This window comes from Bacillus rossius, chromosome 8 (assembly GCF_032445375.1).
Source record: "Bacillus rossius redtenbacheri isolate Brsri chromosome 8, Brsri_v3, whole genome shotgun sequence".
Lineage (NCBI taxonomy): Eukaryota > Metazoa > Arthropoda > Insecta > Phasmatodea > Bacillidae > Bacillus > Bacillus rossius.
Window position 1 is genome coordinate 3515554 of NC_086336.1, and position 8383 is coordinate 3523936.

Consider the following 8383-nt stretch of genomic DNA (forward strand, 5'->3'; position numbering starts at 1 on the left):
TAACCGCGCCCTTAGTTCCTTACAATAGCAAAACGTAACGTAATGACTTGAAAGCTATTGCTCGGCAGACATAGAGGAATGACACTTAACAGTTTGTATATCTATGACAAACGTTACATAAACTTATGATATATTTTTTTAACCCTTTAAAATTTATTTTTTTTAGACAAAAGATAGCCTATGTCCATCCCCAGGATATAATCTATCTCCTTGCCAAATTTCATTACGATCCGTTCAGCCGTTCAGCCGGGGAAAGGTAACAAACAGACAGACAGACAGAGTTACTTTCGCATTTATAATATTAGTAAGCATAGTAAGGATAGTAAGGAAGTAAGGATAAGGATATAAAATTCTAGTACTGGTAGCAGTATACTAGTATCACGGATTACAGTCACAGTAAAATTGCAATATTAATTTAAAGAGTACCTAGGCCTACAATATAAAGTATATATGTAAATCCTTTTTTTTACTACTGTTTTAAAGAGTGGTGCCCAAATAAATAAATATATATATATATACTACATACATATTTATTTAAACTACATTAAAATAAATATTATATATGTTGGTTTTAAATTGTAACTTTAGTGATAGGTGTTGAGTGCTGAAGTAAACAAGCTGCAAAAGATAATTTTTTTTGCGCTTTCAGAAGAATAAACGCATAAGATATTATTTTAAAGGTCAAGCGAATATAAATTAAGATAAGCACATCTGAGGTGTTTTTACTTAAGTTTTAAAGCCAAAGTTCAATCTAAATACAATATATAACTGAGCAACTGTTTAGATCCACACAAGTTACTGCTGTTCACATTTTACCCTAAGCATACATTCATCTATCCTACAAAATGTGGAGGCAAATTGTATTTGCTGTTCTTCTGGCTTCACCCGCTTTCACTTTGGATTTTAAAAAGTGTAAGTGAAATTCAATTAAAGATAACTTTTTTGCATCACAATGCTCTCATATTAAAGAGTTTATTTGGTAATTCGCTCCTGTTTTTTCTTCAAACATCTTATGTTTAGCAGTTATAAGATAAATACAAGCAAACAATTTAAAGCAGTTAATAAAAAACTAACTATTTCATATTCTAATTTTTTTTCACTATAAACAAATAAAAACAAATGCACAAATATATAAAATTTTTATTTAAATTACTAAAAGGTCAATCGTATTATTATTGGGAAACAGGTTTGAAATTAGTAGTCGAATTAATTAAAGTTACTCGTATATTTATTAACTATTATTTACACTATCAATTAAATTACAACACTTAAAATGTCGGTCAACAAATGAATCACTCTTTGCTATAGAGCACAGTTCACTCTCCCCGCTGCAGCTCGGCTCGACAGTGGCTCTCCCTGCTGCTCGCAACTCTGAGCCTGACACTACTCACTCGCCCGTCGCACACAGCACAGTCCCACATGCGCACGAGCCCCATCGCTCGTCGCCCGCTATCGCTCACCAAACTGTCACTCCGTCCTCTTCACTTCACAGCCCCGGAGGCACACCCTTCAGCCCCCTTCTGCAATGATCTCACACCCCTTCCAAGTGTCGCGTCGCCTGGGTCCAACTGACACTCGAACCTCCAGAAACAACGGCGTCCTAGTCATGCCTCTTGACTCGGGCGGATCTCTGGGTACGTGCTGAACTCTCCAGAGTCGCAGGTTTCCACGAGGAAGCCCGATGGAAGGTAAGCGGTGCGCTGCTGCTAATCAGATCAGGTGTGTCCCACTAATAGACCGCCTCCCTCCCCCCCCCCCCCCCCACCACCCGCCAGCGCTCGAGCGCGCGAGCTGGCCTGCCTCGTTGCCTCGCCTTAACTACCCTTGTAACAGTATTTACTGAGGTGTTTCATTATATTTTGTGACCCTAAACGTTTACAAGTTGACATCATAAGGTACAAATCATATTTTCTTTCCGCATTCAGAATGATCATAATAGAAAGGCTCTGAACATGCTTATCGCAAAGAAAATTTTTAAAATGCTGCATTTGTGATACAATATACACAGCCTTGATACTATTGTACAAAATACTAATCCTAAATTTTAATAATTATTTATTATTTATGACTTAAATTTTTTTAAAGTAATAATAATTGTTTAGTATTTTAGTTTTTAAAAATACTTTATTTTTGTGCAGAATAAAGTTATTTATTTTAATGTAAGTTTTTGTAAAACGTTTGTACCTCACCTACAAAGTCATTTTACATACTCGGTCACTACTGGTCTCACCCCTACTGGTATCAAAGTCCGCCGGGCGAGAGCGGCGACACGACGGCGGAGCGGCCGGAGCGGTCCGGGCAGGGGCTTCGTGCACCCCGCAGGGACGGCGGTCTTCTGGAGACTTCTTTGCAACGCTCGCCACGTGAGTCACTTCCGGGCGACGTGGCGGTCGAATGACCTGGAATGTTCTCCGCTGCCCGCGCACCGGCCTGGCTGGTCCTCTAGCTCTCAGGCGCTCGGAGCGTCTCGCTGCAGCCCCACGGAGGTTCACTCACACGACACAGCAGCACGCGACTCGTAACATTTCTGTGGGAATATCTTTCTTCGCGTGATTGTTAAAGGCGACCAGCTCCGTTTCAAACCAAGCAAACAACGTACATAATACATACACCAATTTCTACCGAAATCATCTCACAAATAACTGTACATATTTGTATCTGAATAACCGGTGTTGCTTTTTGTTCCATTTTAACTTGTAACTCTTGATTTGTATTTATTTTCAGGCTACATGTCTCCTGCTCCTGAGACAGTGGATATTGGGAGAGATGCGTGTGTTTTCGTTATCGGCCAAGTAGCTCACAGCACAGTTACATTCAAAGCCCGTGAGTACCAATCTTCTGTGACTTCTTCTACTGCGTCGCTTAGACCACTCCAGAATTTACCTTTGATCTTAAGTGGTTATGCCTTGGACTCCATAAAAACCATATTATTGTGGCTTTTTAAGGAACTAAATGACTGAACACTTAATTATTTCACCATTCATAAGAATTAGCAAATATATTAGAGCAATGGAAAACAACAGTAAAATGAAAAAAGTACTCAAGTAACTTCCCTAACCCTTCTTGTGAGCTGTCAGTGAGCTTATATACATAGATCATGTTAGATCATAGAGCTGTTAAGTAACTTCAAATAATGTATCGTTTTGGTTGATTGCACACAGACTTTCTTTAAATTAGACTTTCTTTTCTTCACAAAAATCTGAGCATTTTTTTTATCAAAGAAACATTTATTTTCTATAATGAAATATATTTTGAATCATTGCCTAACTATTGTGGGTTATATTAAAAAAAATTGTGCATTGAAGCAATACGTGTGTTTTTTTCAAAATTGAAAGATTTTTCTAAAATTGTAACAAAAAATAAACACCTCAGACACGGAAATGTTTTACATTTTTATTTGTCATGCAAAATCAAAACTTTGCTGTTGCTAGTGCTCAAAATCGACGCAGCTCAGGTGAAATGTTTTGTAAAATGAGGTACTGATGATAGCAACGAAAATCATACGTTGGTGTAGCACCCAGTGAAATAAAAATATCAATCTTATACTTTATTTCCTTTAATAACTAATTTACGAAATTCAATAATTATCTTAAATGAAAGAAGTCGTTAGATATTTTTTTCGCTAGAGCATTTTGTAACAATAGGCAGCGCAGAGGGAGACGATTTGTATTTACATGTAATACATCTCCGTCACACTTTCTGAATACTGTCTCACGATAATTGTGTAAAAATATACAAAAAAAACTCTATAATATTACACCGGTCTCAATGTTATAAGAATTTTTCAGATTAAAAGACCTGATGAACTGAATAATATGAAGAATAATTATTTTTTTTTCTACTAGACAAGACATTCGATGAAAAAAAAGAACTTCCCATAAGCATTCGCCATAAATTTGCAACGCTTATTGATTTAGCATATAAATTTTTATGTGCAGTGCTAATTTATACATGTTGTCAATAATTCCGGAGAACAAACTTTCCAAACACTCGTGATATAATGGTTTGTCAAAAGAATTTCGTACAAGAAAATTTTAACCATAGATTTCTTTTTTTATTACAGCTGCTGCCAGCAAGACTTTGAAAGCAACAGCTTTGGGTACTTTTGATGTGTTTGATGACGATAAAGCTTGCAGCTCTCTTACAAAAGGTTCCTGCCCTATTGTAGCTGGACAAGAATACATCTACAAATTCAATGTCACCGCTACAGAAAAGGTATTATAACTTAAGTTTTCTGCTATGCCGGAATAATCTTGCTCCTAAATATTTCTCTATGTTCTCTATGTTTCTCTTATGTTTTATTTAGGGCCATACTATGTTAATAATCTTTACTTAGTTATGAAAACTGTTTTTATTTACCTTTATGTGTAAGTAATATTGATATTTATATTTTTAATATTGTCTTCTATTACAGTTATTTTATAACTTTACCAATTTCTGGAATGAGTGAAGGGAAAGGAGGCAATTTTGATATGAATTTACTTCTATACGTCGGTTGATTTACAAAACAGGTTATGAAACTCATTAAAAACTTATTCTTACACGACGAATTAACATCAAATATATAATATCCTTAAAAGCTTTTAAGATATCTTGTTGCTTTATTGAAGTCATTTTACAGTTGCAATAATAAATTTACAATTTATGAATTGGCTTTAATTTTATCAACTATTTTGGATGTGTAAATGAAAAGTTTTTTTCATAAGTTTTAAGTATTCAAATTCAATACAAATATGTTATAAAATGACTACAACCTTTTGACTTTTTATTGTAGGATTTATGTGGTTTTATGAAACGAGAATAGAGAGTTATGTGGCTTATGGAATAAAATTTACCAGCTCAACTTGAATAATTTCCTAACTCAGTAATAATAATTATTATTTTTAATTTAAGTATACAAATAATACAAACCAAAAAAATTTAAATAAAAGTTTTTACTTCACGCATATAAATGATAACTTAATCTTGGAAATTGACAAACTCAATCAATATGTATTTGGTCTTGACATGGAAGGTCAGGCATTGTGAAACAGAGTGGAACAGGTAGCATTGTTAACTCCAAACAATTATTAGAAGCGCCTATAATGCAAGTCGTAGTCGATTAAACTGGTTCAGTTCTGGGCAGCCCGAATACAGGGAAACCCTACGGGCAAAATGTAGCCAGATATGTCAGTAGTCCTGGAGAGACTTCTGATTAGCCACCACAGCATTACTAAGGTTGGTGAGCTTGTGCCAATCAGGGTGACCAACCTTGATACATAAATGCTGTTTTTGAAGCAGGACGAATCAACTGCTGACTGCGAACCAGTCCTTTGGGTAGAACAGTGTGAAGCTACTCCACCTTAAGAGTTCACTCTACCACCACTGAATTAGTAGTGTAGTACTACTGAAGTAGTAGAATTAGTAAACTCTACCACATCCTGAACTTAGCACTTATCAAAGCAATCTGTGGAAAATAATGCCTCTGAATGAGTAAATGAAGTTATTGATTTTCCACGAAAAAAAAAAAAAATACAGGATGAGTTTTCACTGGATTGTACTGACTTTGGAATAACGAGCAAAGTCGGCCATAACTTTTACACAGGCCATGATAAACCAATACAAGAGGCCTTTCGGTGGCTGTCTTAATGAAAGCACAAAGAGGCGGAGAAGATGAGTTCAGATATGATGAAGGGTAAGGTAATAAATCCACCAGTGAGTCTCTAAGCTTCCCCAGTCTTTCTGGTGGCAAAGAAGAATGGCAGACTGAGGTTCTGTGTGGACTACCAGAAGCTAAATGACATCACCAAAAAGGACAACTGCCCTCTCCAAGTATTGCTGACACTCTGGAGACACTTGCTGGTTCTCGACAAGGGGCTTGAAGAGTGGCTACTGGCAAGTGAAACTTCACACAGAGCGCAAGGAAAAAAAACCTGTTTTCTCAACAGTACTTGCATTTGGATTATGTAATGCTCATGAAACTCTTGGATGGCCTGACATGGCAAGCATGCCTGGTATATCTGGTATTTGTGTTGGGAAATGCTGTGAAAGAGCATTTACCATCCGTGCATGTTGAGGCCTTTCTCTCAACGATGGATCAGTTTTAAAATGGCAGCCTCATAGAACTCCATCTATTGCGAGAAGCCACATTCACTCGGGCCCGGTTTGAGTTCGTCGTCAGAATCAAACTCAAACTTCTTACCGCAGAGGAACTTCTTCCCGGGCCCAAACAGAAGGAAATCGGAGGGTGCCAGGTCCTATCTGTAGGGTGGGTGGCTGCTCCAAAACTTCTCAACAGTATCCCTGCAATTATTCACGAACATATTCCCACATTGGTACGGTCAATACTGTCTTTTCCATAAACTTCCACCGTCTCTGAATGGATCTCTCCAACATTATTTCATTTCGCAAAAAGAAGTGTTATCACAAGTAGTTGTTCCTCCACAGTGGACGATGCAATCACTAACGCCATTTGATCGGTGACAGACGAACACTATCGGCACATGGAATCACTATAACTTGCATTGTTCCCAGTCAGTAGCACTACATACCTTGCATTGTTCCCAGTCAGTAGCACTATCTAGTTCTCTTTCCATTCAATAATTCCACTTTTACTAATTATGTTTCTACTTAAAAATTGACACGTGCATTACTTATTGAAACGCCCTAGTACAATTTTTAATGTAATTAATTGTTGTCACTTCATCATAGGCAAAACACGACTAAATATACGCCCCCAAACTATTTTTTTTCTTCAGATTTTTTCTGTGTATTTATGTAATTTTAATTCTCAATTGACATAATTTTCTTCTATTTATTGGGCTGAGTGTTAACTTCCAAAAAAATTCTGTATACATTATTATCAAACTAAATTTCGTCGCATCTTACGAGGTATTGAAATTTTTGTAAAATAATATTGTTTATGGTTTGTATCTCTGTAAGAGAACCATATGAAAGTTTTCTGATTTCTTAGTAGGTATATTAGTTTAATAAAAATGTTTGTGCTTGTTTCAGCTGAAGGGTGGACTGGACTTTATCTTCACTCTGCACGGTGACGAAGGCCAACTTATCACATGTTACCGAGTGGAGTGCGAAGTCAAAGAGAATAAGTTTCTAACAAGCTCATGAGAAACTCGCTACGAAATTTAATTTTAAGTACATGATGTTACCTGGATAATGCTCTAAGGTGTTTGTACAAATAGGTTCTGAAAGAGCTTTTAGTTAAACCTATTACAAAAATTTTAGTGTACTCAAATGATTGGATGAAAATAAATTAAGGGAAAAAATTGTTTGTTGGATTACTTTGACGTCGTACCTCCGGTAGCCGTAGAGCCCGGTTTATCTCCCCCCCCCCCCCCCCCCCCTTTTGTCAAAGAGAGGAAGTGCGACATGAAACACGTGTGCTGAACCTCCCGGGCACCGTGATTGGCGGGCGCCATTGGTTCTCTTCAGGCCCTGGGGCCTAGATCAATGCATGCTCTTAATACATAGCATTAAGTAATTGTGAAGATCAACCAACAGTCTCCATCATATTTTTACAAAACATGGCGAAGATCCACTACACAATCTAATTACTCTTCTTAATATGAGTGACACACTAACCGAACTTTTTTTTTTGGCACGACTGGTGAAACACGGAGTGGCTTCCAAAAATTTCAGCAACATTCTGCGTCCCTACTCTCCTCTCAACGCCTAACATAGCATTCGTGCCATATACTCATACAAGCAACAACACATGTAGAAAATTCCTCGCATTTCATTGGTCGTCATTAAAGCATTTGCAGATAGCACACTATTATTTATAACTAGCTGCCCGACCCGGCTTCGCACGGCTATACTAATGGAAAAAAATTAAGCCACATCTCCCATTTACAGTAATGGTAAATAAATAAAAATTCGGTGAAAAATTTATTACAATGCTGTATAATGTACCGGAGAGAAAATGAATAGCACCGATGGTTTCCCGTCTCGTGCACGCAACGTACAACTGATGTACCCGTACTTTGCTACGGCAGTCTACAGGAAGATCACTCTTGCGCCGCTCATTATACATGCCCCTCCTTGTGGGTACGCCACTGCCGCGCGATGCCCGTTGCCATGGAGACGCAGAAGACATGAAAAATGCAAAATCTTGTTCTCATGCAGACAAAGTACCAACTGTTGCCTGGTTTTAACCACCCATGGGATCTAATTTTCGGAAAATGTCATCCTGCGTAACATAAGGAACATTACTGTGAAGTTTAAAGTCTGTAAAATACTTGAAAAAAGGGCAATTTTTGATATTTAAAGTACCCGTAAAATTTCAACGGTAATGAGGACTGCACTAACAATGAAATAGTCGTTAACTTCTAGCGCCTGCGGCATCGTCAACACACACTTCGTACGTGTACTGCATGTTGTATCT

At 37.4% G+C, this 8383-nt stretch overlaps 1 long non-coding RNA gene across 1 annotated transcript; it reads left to right on the forward strand.

The window, feature by feature from the left end:
• Nucleotides 1-784: 784 nt before the first annotated feature.
• LOC134535273 (uncharacterized) lies at nt 785-7266 on the forward strand. The gene is made up of 4 exons (XR_010075597.1): nt 785-912; nt 2725-2823; nt 4064-4215; nt 6994-7266. It is a non-coding gene; the product is annotated as an uncharacterized LOC134535273 (long non-coding RNA).
• Nucleotides 7267-8383: the final 1117 nt, after the last annotated feature.